The sequence below is a fragment of the Fundulus heteroclitus genome, chromosome 10 (genome assembly GCF_011125445.2).
Source record: "Fundulus heteroclitus isolate FHET01 chromosome 10, MU-UCD_Fhet_4.1, whole genome shotgun sequence".
In the NCBI taxonomy this organism is placed as follows: domain Eukaryota; kingdom Metazoa; phylum Chordata; class Actinopteri; order Cyprinodontiformes; family Fundulidae; genus Fundulus; species Fundulus heteroclitus.
Genome location: NC_046370.1, coordinates 15298239 through 15313015, shown reverse-complemented (window position 1 = coordinate 15313015; position 14777 = coordinate 15298239). Strand labels below are relative to the sequence as shown.

The 14777-nt window shown below is 40.7% G+C and overlaps 1 protein-coding gene across 1 annotated transcript in view; it reads right to left on the bottom strand.

Annotated features, from left to right (window-relative positions):
* Positions 1-14428, bottom strand: part of cdc42ep4b (CDC42 effector protein (Rho GTPase binding) 4b) — a 30424-nt gene extending 15996 nt beyond the window's left edge. The window contains exon 1 of the mRNA XM_012871716.3: positions 14192-14428. The gene's annotated coding sequence lies outside the window, so the exon portion shown is untranslated. The remainder of the gene's footprint in view (positions 1-14191) is intronic.
* Between the last annotated feature and the right edge of the window lie 349 nt (positions 14429-14777).

The following is a 14777-nucleotide window of genomic DNA, read 5'->3' as shown; positions in this document are numbered from 1 at the left end:
CAGATAAGGTTTTGGTTTTTTTTTGCAGCGTTTTCACACAACACATCTTGTGAGAAAATATTTTTTGGGCGAAAAATACACACGGTCTCTGCCAAAAATCCCAAACAAAAAGGTTAAAGGAGGGAGAGGCATTTTGCTTGTAGGCCAGTACTACATCAGGATTCTCAAGGCACAGATGGAAGCACAAAAAGTACTCAACGGGGTCCGGGAAGGCCGTCCCTACAAGATTCACCAAGTCACGCCACCGACAGACGTTCTTTCACCGGGTCCCACATAAAATATGTCCAACCCTCATCGCAGCCACAGTGGTGGGATTGTACTAAACTCTGTCCTAGTCTGAGTAGAAGGATTTCGATGATTATACGAGTACTTTCCTGCGCACACAGAAAGACCAGTTTCACGCCTGGCACCAGGAGCCGGGGATCTGGGCCAACTCTTTAAATAAATCGTCCAATAGCTGCCGGACAATGAAACAAAGCAGAATGTCTACAGAGGATTGTACTTTGAAAGAGACACATTACACAATGCATCGTTGGGAGAAGCATGCCAGAGTCACATGTTGGCTTGTGCCGTACTGCAGTTTGTAGATTTAATTTAGCCGCAACAACGGCCGCCGCTGCTTCCCCCCGGAGATGGCAAGCCGCTAAAGAAAGAGAGACCTTCTAGAGATAAAATATGACCCAAAAGATAAGTGAGGACAAGTATGCAAAGGAGGAGCGCACACAGCAAGGTTGGTAAAGATCTGCAGGAGGCCTTTCAGTGTGACGGCGGTGATAAGTGATGGCTGTTCGCCCTGGGTCAACCTCTCAAGGCTTTTTATCGGCAGCCGCCCCACCGGAGTTAAAACACACAACCGCAGCTACAAAAAGGCCCCAAGCAGAAAAGGCCCCGACGATCATAATGACTTAATAAACCCCCGTGGTGTTAACTTTATTGTCACACACAGCAACCAACAAAACACTCACTGGCAATAAAGAGGCCCTGGGTCAAATTGCCCCTTCACCAACTCATACTCCTGTTTTGTACCCTCGTTTCCTCGCTTTCCACTTCCACTTTGTACCAGTAAACAAACAATTTCACCCCCCATCTACTAAAACCTTTGTGTCTGTTTATTTTTCTTGACAGTCCCAGTACTTTGTTATGGATACTGGACATAATATGCTTAAATCTCACACATATTTGAATTAAACTACATATATTTTTTAAGATTGTATTTTACATAACTTTTGGAAGATATAATTTAATGGCGTCAGATAAGCTTACCTTATAGTAGACGATGAGAAGATTAGATAAAACAGTCTGTAAAAGCGGACGTACGAAACGTCCTTAAGGCAGGTATGAAGTGATGCGGTCAGTACGAAACGTCCTGATGCAGACTAAGCTGTGCATTTAAACTATTTGAGCAAGTTTGATTGACTTGCATAGCTTTTTTTTTTTTGCCAATGCACGATATAGATCAGAGTGACCAAGAGGTTAATGCTTAGGGTGATCATTAGAATGATGCTGCGTTCTCCCTAAACAGTAAAGATTATGTGGGAAATGAGTTAATTACAATCAATATCCTCACCGCAACATTCAACAACAATTTCACAATTCAGTTGTTGTCCTCATGTTGTGCAGCAGCCCAACAGAGAACATGCAAACTCTCGAATATGGCCACTTTGACCCGATTAAAGCGATTCACTATAGCTGACAAGCCCCCCGACACGAAGAGTGGAGTCTGAACACCGCTCCTGTTAATTTGAAAGGCAAATTGTCAGTATAATTGCAACCTTGCTAGCTCTATTTACATCCCGTGTAGTCCTGTGGACAAGCACGCTGTGAGCAAGCATGTATTTAAGTTGTTCAGAATGTCAATCCGAATGAATTTTCCTAAGAGCAACTAAAGACAAATCTCATCTCGGAGGCTCGGCTCAGTGGGAAACAGCTGATCAGTGTAATAATTTAATGAGCAACAAATGAACACTGCGGTTAAGTTCATTACAAGGCTAAATAAGCTCCATAAGTGGTGATTTAACAATTTCAGTGAAGAAAAAAAAAAAGAGAGAAAGCCTCACTTTATTTTGTTTTACCTGGTTTTATACATGTTGTTTTACCCTTATAACTAGCTTTGGACAGAAACAACTACATACTGACTAAATACAAAGCCATATGAATCATTGCAGTGTTTGAAAAAAACAAACAAACATTTTTGCAGTAACAATCTAAATAAGTTGTCACCTATAAAACAACGTGGATTTTTCAATATTGTTTCAAACTGCAATTTAACTGGCCACAGTCTACCCCTTCTTATGAAAATAAAGACATCAATATATGTATTATTTGATGAAGTAACTCGAATTTACACAATAAAGAAAGGGGATGTTAGACAAACCTTTTAAAAATTTCCAGTTCTTCTTTCTTCATGAAACAGGGATTTCGTTCTTTCACAGTTGTTGAAAGAAAACGAACCTCAGGCTGTTCGCTTTTTAAAAAAAAAAATAATTAAGAAAAGACTCCAAAAAAATCAATAACAACCTTAATAGCTAAAACAAACCTTTAAAGAACTTCAAGAATCTTAAATTATTGAACCTTCAACAGTTCAATATTTTACCATTCCTGCCAAGTAAAGCCCCCCCCCCCCCCTTTCCACTCCCGAACCTTCTGTCCTGTTTCGTAATTCTATTTATGATTCACATGTTTTAATCAGTAGCAGGCCTGGACTTCAGGAAGCCCAATATAGCTCAGAGCGATTACTAAGAAGTCACGCAGAATGTGGTTTAGTTTGACTAAAAAACATTGTCTTGATGGGCCATATGTTGCACCAAACTCATTATACATCAGGGACCATTATTAGTGCCCTTGCAGATGTGCAAGATAATAATGTCATGCATCCCCAAATGATCATGAAAGCTGTTTTTTTTTTTTCCAGCAGTGCCCCTAGAACAAACCAGATGGTCCTTTTGGTCTTAATTTCTGAAAGCTGTGGCATCTTTAATTTCTATGAATGAAAACGAAAGAAATAAAATGGTCTAACACAATCGAACGGTCACAGGAAAAGAAGCTAAACTCGGCCTGGCCTCTCATTGTATTTTTGGGAAGTCTGAAGGAATCTCACTTTAGATTTGCAACCAGGTTTTTCACAAAAAGGGTGAACATTCGAAAAAAAGCCAAGGCTTACCAAGAGCTTAGACCCATGTCTGATGTGAGGTGGAAAATAAGCCATATTTATGAATAAAGAATGCAAGACGAACACTCATCTTAACCATCAGAGTGATCAGTCTCAGGTGACACAATTCGATGGACAAAAGCATTCTCAGAGTTCAGTTTGGCCACCATCTTGAACTCTTCGGACTATGTTGACCACGGACGACCAACCAATCAGTCGCCTTATGCACACCCTCACTCATCGCAGCAATTTAGAGACCAATGAACCTGACATGCAGATTTTTATACTTTGGGAGGAAGTTGGAGTACCTGGAGCGAACCCGTGCCTACCTGTGCAGAACATGCAAACCCCATGCAGATAGAACCCAGGAACCTTCTTAAAACATTGGCAGCAGCGCTAAGAACTTTCACCATGCAGTCCTTGAAAAAGACATTTTCCTTTTAAATAAATAAAATCTGGTAAAAGTTGTTTTGCACCGTGAAGCTTTTTTTTTTTTTTTTAAAACTACTTTCACAGGATAAAATCAGTTCTCCACAGAAATTTGACACAATGAACATTCGGCACTGAACCTTCTGATGAATATTATTGACCATTTTATTACAAACAGAGAATAATGTGCTTAACAAGATTAAATAATCTTGCATTTAGTCTCATGGGTGAGAGACCTACCCGAAATCTACCCAGCCACTGGAATTGGGGAGGAAAGTGTTTTTAGAGGGGAAAAGGTCAAAGTGCAAGCATTGGTTCCAACCACACATTAGCTTTATCAAGTCTTTCTTTTAAATTCTTACCATGCTTGTCACATTGTTTAGTTTTGCTAGGACGTTTTGCCATTGGTTCAGCAATTACAAGAGCCAGCTTAAAACCAAATATTCCTAAACACAGCCCTTATTTCTGGGTTTCAGGCGCTCATCTCTCTCAAAAAAATAAAAAAATAAAATGACTATTTGCTAATTATTGTGGTCTGTATTTATGTGTCACAGCGAGTTACACAGACAACGCTTTCTGAAAAGGTCACCTAGATTCTCACAGGCAGGATAATTAAAGGCTTTTCAAAAACCTTTGTATTTGTGGGGGAAAATGTCCAATTTCTAAGATCTTTTCTGAATCCCAACTCGATTACGTTGAGCGATTCTCTGATGTGTTATTAGCCACAGCTTACAATAATCTGCTTTTCTTTTATATTTGACAAGTCGCTTTGATCCAACAACGCAGCGGCAACCTTTATTTCCAGGAAACTGCGAGCGTTCGTTGTAATTAATGTAGCAGGCATGGAGCGCCGGGGCAGTGAGTGTTCAAAGTCCGTCAACAGCCATTACTTGCACCGCTCAAAGATTACTACACATTTGTCTTCTCTTTAAAAATGACAAAGAGTACAAAGATAAACGGATGCATACGCCCTGGTTGTTCCGGGTGGACCAAAAAAAAAAAAAAAAAAAAAAGTCTCTGTAACTAAAATCGCAACAATGTCACAATGCACAAAAAGAAAGAAAAATAAGACCAAACCCTTCTGACACACCCAGATGCGCGTGCATGTATGTGAACAGGATATCGAAACAATAATCGTACACTCACACATGCCTGAAAGGTGAGGCTAAAAAGGTGACACCCTCTACTTACAATGTTTTGCATTCATTGAATACAGAGCGAGAAAGGCTTTTGATCTTTATGCATCAGGGCATTGTGATTTCCACCTCAGTCCATTCATAGAACAGGACTGCCGACCTGAAAATGTCCTCCAGAGGCTCAGGATGTGGGAGCCTTTGCTCGGATGGCAACCAGAATTTCTCACAGGATTATTAAACTGTAATACAATAGCAGTGTTGGCTGTTCCCGTCCCCTGAACGAGTGTTCTCGGCATGAATTTGTCACTGAGCTGGCTCGAAGATCATCACAGGAAATAACCGCAGAGTTTTGTGTCTGCACAATGCTGATAAACAATCAGGGTCCATCGGGTAAAAGGCGGGGGGCTGTTACTGGGGTCAAGATGTACCAGGGTTTTTTAAACAGGCACGGTCTGAAAACAGCTAAAAACTCTATAGTTTTTATTATAAGTCCTTATAATAAAAATGCCAGTCAGGAGCCAAAGTAAGGCCCTGCTCCATCCTCGAAAACATAGCTTCAAGATTTTTTTGGGTCGTTATTTAAAACCTGCTTCCTTAAAATGATGACTCATCCGAGTTTTAAAGAACAAACAGGGTAGCTTTCAAACTTACACGACTGAACTCCTTACAAAAAGGACATTTTGCTATACCTTTTTTTCAATCGTCTTCTGATTTTACTCAAACTTGTAGAAAACTATATACTAAATTAGATAAAAATCATACAGACAGACAGAGTATACTTCAACAATACTTGGAAAACAAAATGCTAAAGTGAAAATGCATTCCAAATTTAATTTAGAAAAGTCTAAAATGAATATATTATTTGTAATGGCTAATAAATAAACCTGTGTTATTTTGACCAAGCAAACTTTCCCTCACATTTTGGTCCAGCTTCTACTTAGCGTTATTTGCTGAAGGATATCGCCCCGTTTAATCTTCCCGTAGTTGCAGAGATTTGCTGTGCTGCCGGCTGGTGCAGACACCAGAGAATGGCAAATCCTTCACAGCATGTGTTTTTGATCCGCATCCGTCTTAGAATTCAAACCGTTCCCCAACGCATTTTGTGTAAATACCGAAGGGCTGAAACGACGCCTCGAAAAGATACGGCCATTACTAAAATATCTCAAGGCAAATTACCCGCCGCAAGCATTCGGCAAATTTTGTTTAACTATTCGGCACACCGTGTTCCGACCGGATTGGCAAAAAGAAGTGGAGAGAAAAAGGTCAGAAAGCGCAGGAAGACTTTAAACTTGGAAGAAAAGAAAAAGAAGCGGCATGTGTGTACTGCAAAACTGAATCAGCATCCCATAACAGCTCGCCCTCGATACAGAAACATCTGAGGAGGAAACAGCCGCTGTAGCGCCGGACCGGGTCAAAAGTCAGAGAACTTTGACTTTTAGGTTTTCCATCCACAGCAGTAACAAATCCAGCTGTTATCTTTTCAAACCCATTTATCCGCACAGTTCAGATGATAAATTGCTCCACTTTAGGCACGCTTTACAACAAGATCTCCTCTTGCTCTGACAGGTTTTCACATCGCTGTCAAAGCAGGTTGGTTTGCAGATTTAGGCTGTGCATTTTTATTTTATTGTTTTTTTTTTTTCTTATCGACGGCAACATCGCACAATGATGTAGCACAATAAAAGCGAACACAGAGCTCATAATAAAAGTTTTCTTTAATTATCAGTTATAACAACATAAAATAGTCTTCAGGAAACCCCATGGAGAGTATGGAATGCAGCTGTGGGAGGTTCACTAAATACATTCGTTATAAAAAAAAAAAATAAGGACTTGGTGAGTAACACTTAATTGCAAAATGTTAAAGAATGAGCCCCAACCCACTGATTTTTTTCCCCCCCCTGAACTCATCACCATTACCACATGACAAAATTCCAGCAAAAGGCGTTGATGTGTTCAAAAGTATCTTTCTGTGATGCTTCAATACATTAAAGGGGACATATGCAAAATCCACTATTTTGGCCCTTAAAAACATGTTTTTGTGTACTTGGGGGGTTTCTAGGAGTGCAGACAATGTGTTTATTTAGTCTGTCCAGGAACAGCGTCTTTATATTCTGTTTGGGTCACATTTTTCAACCCCTTCAGTTATCTCTATTCCCCGCTACGTTTTTTTAAACAATATCACAGTATTTGCTGCGGAACTGCTAAACAAGGTAATTGACTCCCGGCTTACCAATTTTGTGAATCCGCTATTTTTTTTTTTTCCCCCACCGCAACTTTGTAGTCCAAGATCAACAATGCCTGAGCTACAAGTGGATAAGTGAAAATGTTTGGTTGTCGGGTGTATTATTCCACACAATTCATTACGCCGTGCCCCAGCCTACTACAAAAATGGCCAATTGGATGACAGAGGAACGCTCTGCAACCTTTAAAGAGTCCCCACAAAAACAAGTTGCTCTCAGACGCAGGGGCAAAAGAGGGCCTGTGTGGCAACAATAGCGAGGAATTAAGACCAGATCATTACAGACTACAACTGAATGATTATGCATATGAAAAGGAAGGCATTAAAAAGCAAGACATGTCCCTTTTAACGGTATCGTGGACCGTTTTTCTGGATATTTCAGTAAGAAACACCCAAATCACTTTTTGAACAACTCAGCACGCACAAGACCGTCCTACCTGCTCTTCCGCTTATCAGGGGGATCACATGAAAGAATCCCCCAAATACACTCTGATCTTATTTCTTTCTTCTGAGACCTTGCTCTTCTTCTCATAAACTTGTAAGACAGCACACTAGAATTGCGCATATGTAGCAAGAGGAAACATAGCAAGGGGCATTGGCGTTGGTGAGCATGTCTCAACGGTCGGCATGCGGGACAAAACCAATAGGTAAGGCTACCCCTCCACCCCCCTCCGGATCTGGAAGCCAGCTGGAACAGATCGTCCGCGATACCTTTGAGAAAGGTAGTTTCAGCGAATTGAAATGCAGACAGGTGCGGCTTCAGGAGAACTCAAAGCACCTGCAGCTGGAACAGCCTTTACGTGACACCGCGTAACCCTCCGGACTGGTTTGACGGCATACTCAACACCGCGAACAATGATGAGTGAGGACGGGACGCCAGCAAATATTTTGCCAATAATAGTATTTCACCATCAGCTACGTCTAATTACAAGCAAAATGGTTGGCGTATTAAGCCTCTGTGTTTAGCACTATGACGTCCCTGTTAAACCGGTTATTGTCTTCTGCAACAGAGATGCAGTACGCAGCGACCGAAGCAGATCAAGGGTAGAGGATTGAATGTCAGGTGAGGCTGTTACGGAAAGGAAAAATGAGCTTGACCCCTGAGAAAAAGTAATTGTGTGTAATGACAATGTGAAGAAACTCCCAAGAAAAAGCTCAGGCTGCTCCTCAGCGTGTCCAGACAAAGCGTGTTTATGCGGCGATATCTTTCGTCATATCTTGGGACGAGTCCCTCAGACAAACTTAATAACACGGGGGAGAGGCTAAGAAAAAGGTGAAGACTTGCGAGTGTTGCCGAGTAGAAACATCTTTCTTTAAGGGAACTTTCAGGTAAATCAATGGCAGTTCATTCCCATTTTATGGTCACTGAGTGGGGGACTTCTGGATTGATTTATTTTTTTCTAACATAAGTCACATGGAAGTGAAGAGCTTGACCTTATGCTGTTGATTTAAACATCCTAAGAAGCTTTTTTTTTCATAGCTGGTGGTGTGAATGTTGTAACTGAGACAAAACAGCTTTCTCTCGGGGAGCTCAACACAAGCCTTTTGTTTTCCTGGAGAGAAAAAAAAAAAGCTGAAACACTGGCACCCGTAAATTTTCTGATTAACGCTAGAATGTAGGCATGGGAACAAACTGCCACACCAAAGTTATAGTAAGTTTTAAACGGGTAAAGTCTTGAGTAAAAATCTTTACTAACAGTGTTCAGTTTCAACTTTGTTTTAAAAAAATGACAGACCCTCTCCCACATTGATAACCACCCCAAAAATCCCATCAAATAATGGGATTCACCTTTAATTTATAAAGCTTTAACCTTGAAACAACACAAAACACCATTATTAAAGAATTGAAATACCTCTCCTTGGCGTACAGCGAGAAAATCTGTTTTGGTTGCATTGCCAAGGTCCCATGCGAATGTCACCCCCCCCCCCCCCCCTTTTTGTGTCAGTTAAAAGCTGACTTTTAAGTGAATTTAAAGGGTTAATACAGCTAAATTTAGCTTAAAAACAGTCCCTGGGATTCTATGTTTTTTTTTTTTAAGAGTGGCGGAGAGCAACAGACGCCTGTGTGCGCTCGCGTGCCGTTGGCAGGCAGCTCGGTCACAGACCGGTCACAGGTCAGCCTACGCCTACAATGTTGCAATAAGTTTTCTGGTGTATTTTACAGGATAACAATGACACCTGCAAAAAAAAAAAAAAAAAACTATTCAGATTCGGTTAATTTTACCTCTCCTATCCCACGGAAGAGATCATGATGGAACAAACCGACCAAATTTGCCTGGAGCGAATGGGACGAGATGGATCAGACCAACTCAGGAAGTACTATTTTAGACTTTTAACGCACTTGTTTGCTTTAAAGGAGAATCAGAATCAAACTTTATTATCTGCCAATACACAAACAAAAATAAGTACGACCCCCTGGCATCATGAAAAGACTTTCAACAAATGAGACACTTGTGTTTGGTTTACGCTCCTTTACGACACGTCTCTATGGCTTTATTATGTAAATATATCTGACTTTTTAAAATCCTGTGGTTTTGAAATGATTATAGTTCAGCTTAACAGAGTAAACCCTGAAAGGATCACAACTTTAGAGGTAGAACAGTGGGTTTTTTCCCCGACTCCTGCCGTCTCTCCTGTGTTCTCCCTCCTGTAACTCCAGAAAGAGGAGAACAACATCCTGTTAAAGGAACACCGCTCACTGGACTTTGTACTGGCTCTACCTCATATAAAGTAGTTGGTTATAGTTCTATTGCTCAAAATCGCAGCCCCCCTCCGGCCACTGAGTGAGACCTTTATCAAAACTGCTACAGAGGAAAGAGTTGCCAAAAATAAATAAAAAATACCATCTAGGAAAAATGGTCTACCTCTAAAGGAGTTTTCTCCAACTGCATGTAGGATAACCTCCCCTGGTGCTTTGGTGCTGCACACTGCCAGTCAACTTGCTGAAACATAGCTTCTAAAATCTCTTCTTACGACACTGTTGTGCGGAGATTAGGGCTGGATGATAATTCAATAACAATACATAATCGATCGATAGACCTGTGGTGCAGTAGAAAAAAAGTGTAAGTCAAAAGTTGAATAGAAGAACAGTATTCCTTCCTTTGGCATTCTAACCTATCAGGCAGGTTAATACCGCAGTCACCACATCCTCCCAACCAATCACAAGCTCCGCCTCCTTGAAAGCGTTCAGAGAGCACGTGTTTTTTGTCTGTTTTTAAACTTGCAGTTTGGTAAAAGTTGGTTGAATTAAGTGTTGAGTTAGAATTCAGCGTTTGTTTGTTCTTTATTTAAAATTAGGTCATGACGCAACAACATTAAACGGCCACGGCTGCACTTAAACACATGTTCTGAATTTTTTATCGAAATCGATCAATAGGATTTCTTTTTTTAATCCATGCGCTTTTTTCTATATGGTCCAGCCCTAGCGGAGATATTTCTGTCAGCCCTGAAATGTAAAATAAAGTAGCGCCTCATTACGGTGATGCTGTTTTAACACTGTGGTTAACAAGCTATTCATTACCAGAACTGGTACATAGCCCAACTGAAAAACCAGCAGATACAAGTTTATTATGCTCCACATGGCATCACTCTTCAAAGAATAAAAGGAATTATCTGTGTGACAAGTATTGTTATATAAAAAAAAAACTTATCTATGTGTCAAAAAAAAAATACTTATAAAGGTTACCATGGCTATAATAATTGCATTGCTTTAGCAGCGGTTGGAACAATTGGTTTTTCTTTAAAGAAAAGGATTGGATCACATTGTACGTGTTATTGTAGCTTTTTTTGTGTAAATACTAGGGCTGGGCGATATAGAAAAAAAGCATATCAATAAAAGAGAAATCATATTGATCGATGTCGATAATTATCAACAAATTCAATACAGACATTTCAAGTTCAGCCCTGACCATTTTATGCTGTTGCTTAGCGACGTATTTTTGGGTCGCAAGCACTGAATTCAAACTCAACTCTTTATTCAACCAACTTTTTACCAAAACTGCAAGCATTTAAAAGATGACAAAGAACGCTTGCTCTCTGAACTCTTTAAAGGGGGCGGAGCATTTCTGGGTCTGCGTTTATGATTGGTGGGGAGGATGTAATGACTGTAGTATTACCCTACATGACAGGCTAGAATGCAAAAGGAAGGAAAACCGCTCTATTGAACTTTTTATTGACCTTTTTTTTTTCTATCATCGATATACGTCGATATATTTAGTTATTGAACTATCGTCCAGCCCCAGTAAATATCGTAAAAGATTGTCAAAGCGTGAAAGCCTCATGCCGGCCCAGGCTTTCTGGCATCAATGACACATCAATGCTTTTGGGTTATTTTTTTGGTCACAAACTGAATGGATCCACATAGTATCTACAATGTACCTGAACTCACTGACTTCACAAGAGTGCAGGCGAACCGCCTGAAATTAGTGTCCCCCGGATCTGTGCATGAGTAAAACCACATCTGTCTGGCCAACAACCCCGGCTGCTGCACACCCTCCTCCTGATAGAAAACTGCAGTGACCTCCGTGCGCCGCAGCCAGAGATGAGAAGGTGGCCAAGTTGCTCACAGCGGCAAACCCCCCCACGAGCAAATTCAAATAACCTAGACGGCCGAAAGAAGCTACAGTCAGAGATGACACACGGCCCGTCCCGTCGCCCCCCCTCCCCTCCCCTATGACACAACAGATTTCATTGGAGGGACATCTGCCTGGCAGCTAAAAAGAGGCCATAATGTAAGGAGCTGTAAGGCCTGGAGTGTGTGCAGCAATGCAGACACTAGGAGGTTTCTCCCCATTTTTCTTGTTTTATGACACAGAGGCGCTATTTCTGGATTATAAATGATTCATCAAGCGAAGTTATCACTACTGAATGACCTCAGGCCGGTTGTCAGGGCGTGGTTAAGCATTTCTATGTAAGAGGAAGTCAGAGAGCAGGCGCTGTGCAAAGAGCAGACCGACGCGGAGCCCCTTAGTTTATACGTCCTGTTCTCTATGGGGACAGCTTAACAACACTAGAGAGTTAGCGACCGGTGTAACGAGGGCAATGATAACAAAGAGCGCTGTTAAATTGTTGTGGACTTTGCTTTTAGTCTATACTGCTTTCAATTAGAGCCGAGGCAGACAAGGGTACTTAAGAGTTTGGCCTGCTGAAACGTAGTCTATAAATACATTTTTTTTTTCAGCTCGTCGGACAAAACGACGAAAAACCATAAACACGTAGAAGCTCCCTAATGATCCGTGGGGCTAAAAAAAGGTAGATTGCCAGAGAGTTTACCGTGCTTTTGCTGTCTTCCTGCGATCCCACTGAAATGCATTAACGTTACATAAGTTTCAGTTAGGGAAAATTGATGCTCAGAGAATCCATCTGTCCCAGCGACGGTTAAAGCATATCCTGTCCTGGAGCTAGAAATATTTTTTTTTTTTTGGGGGACACATATTTCAGGCTCCTGTGGCCCAGTTCCAACTATTTTATTAGTCATTTGGAACATCCTGATCTAGATGTCGCTTAAATAAGGATCCCCAAAACGTGAAATACTCCACATTTCTTATTTAATATACTTGATTATTCGTTTAATCTGCTTGCTTTCAAGTTTGGTCTTGAAAAACAGTCTGACAATTACCTGACTTCCCGATTAATGGTGTACAGTATTTCTGTTAAACACACATCGGCAGGTGTGAAAGTCTAATGCTGCGATAGCCTTGAGCAAAAAATAACTTGGTTTAGTGGTATTAACAAAAACAAAAAAAATAACTAAAGTGTTTAATGTGAACTAAATGCTTCCATTAAAAAGATAAAATTAAAAAAAAAATGATTCCAACTGCTGATAAACTAATATATAATTGCTTATTACAAGAGCAATGTCGTTTAATAAATGTATAATTTAGATTTTTGCTCTCCATAGAGCAACACAGGTAGACAAAGGACAACCTGATCTCGGCGGCTTAATTAGTGGCGCTATCTGCCAAGACAGCTAGCTTGAAGCCCGCTACGTAGCACGGCGGTCTTAGCTCGCCAAATGTAGATTTTAGACAGCATAAGAGTAATGGTGCTGCTTTAGTTTTCATGCCTTCTTGTAACCATTAGTAGCCTTCTTTCAGCCAGCTGACCAGCAATGTGCAGCGGCAGGCTGCACGCATGGCAAGGCCCATATGGCATCATAAGATTGAAAAAATGTATAACTTGATTTGCCGATTTACCAATAATGTTGGAAAACAGATGGGATGTTTTTTCCATTTCATGGCAGAATAATCAGGCATGACCTTTGGGCCGGATACAGGAACCAGTACAGTTAATCTAACGGCCGAAGATACCGTTTCATGGTCTTGATAGCACTTCATGCTCTTTCGGATCTATCTAAGTCTATCTAATTGTTTCAAAGTAGCTTTCTAAATATTTTTGATATTACCTAGTGTAGTCCTAAACAGTCAGAAAGTTTGCTTTAATCTCAACCCATTCCATGCCTATGTCCAACCTTGATAATATTGGTCTAAACCTAGTAACATACCACAGCTAACATTTACATATTTATAGCTTTTCAAAATAAGATTTAAAAAAATAGGCCCAAGGTGATCACACAAGATCACTCTGGGTCCCAAAAAATGTTGCACAATTTCAAATTATTCTTAATTTTCTTAACTTAAACTTATTTGTAAGTTAATGTGTTTAAATACCACCCCCACCACCAAAAAAAGAAGATAAAATTTTAAAAGTGTACTTTTCTCATTTTAACCCACATACATGATCTTGTATATTATTTAAATGACGTTTTAGATATGAAATGGCTCATACAGATAGTTTTACGTAAAACAAATAAAGAGCACATGTCGAAAACAAAGAAGTAAACGTAAAGGCTTTAGAAAAGTAAAGACTTTTCTCCAGTAAATGCCAAACTTTCTGGTTGAGCCAGACTGGTGATGGAGGACAGAGAGGAACGCCAGAGGGCTCATTGTTTGGTCCTCCATATGGGACCAAACATGATCCCGAAGAGACTGCCAGGCGCTGATTGTCCGCAGGGAACATTTGAGATTCAAATGAGATGCAGATCTCACGCCGTCGGGTTTTAGTTTAACCTACGTCCCTAACTTCACGGAGCAGCTTTGTTAAAAGCACCACACACAACACGCAGTGGGCCATTAAAACAAGTCATTACAAAGCAGCAGACTCTCATCAAACAAAGCGAAATTAGGAAGGTTGCTGCGCAGGCAGCCTCTAAAACACGAGCCCAACATTAGGGAAAGTTACCTTTCTCTCCTTTGGCTTCCAGGCGTATAGGAAGTTCAAGGCAGTATTCCACTCAACTTTCCGTAAACACGAGGGAAAACTGCGAGCAGCAAATTGACAGAGTTCTTGTTTATGTTTCCTCTGAGGGGTAAAGGCAGCAGAGTTGCGTCAGGGTTATAGTCCTGTGTGTGTGTGAGCGCTCGTTTGCTCCAACGTCCGTTTACTCCGCATCTGCGAGGCGCACAAAGCGGCCTCCCCTCCCCTCCCCTCCCCTCCCCTCTCCTCATAGGGCACCACCCCCCCTCTGACATTTAAAGGCACAGAGTCCTATTTATCCACAACGCGCAACAACAGACTCAACTTCAACTTGGTGGGTGAGTATCCCGGATGTCACCCATCATAGGGGTATATTTGACCAACTGGCATTAAACAGTTAATAATGATTATATATATATATATATATATATATATATATATATATATATATATATATATATATATATATATACACACACACACACACACACACACAAGTTGTCATTAATACATGGCTTCTGATCCTGTAATGCCAATAATGGCGGCCTTAGTACTATTTTGTTAATATTTA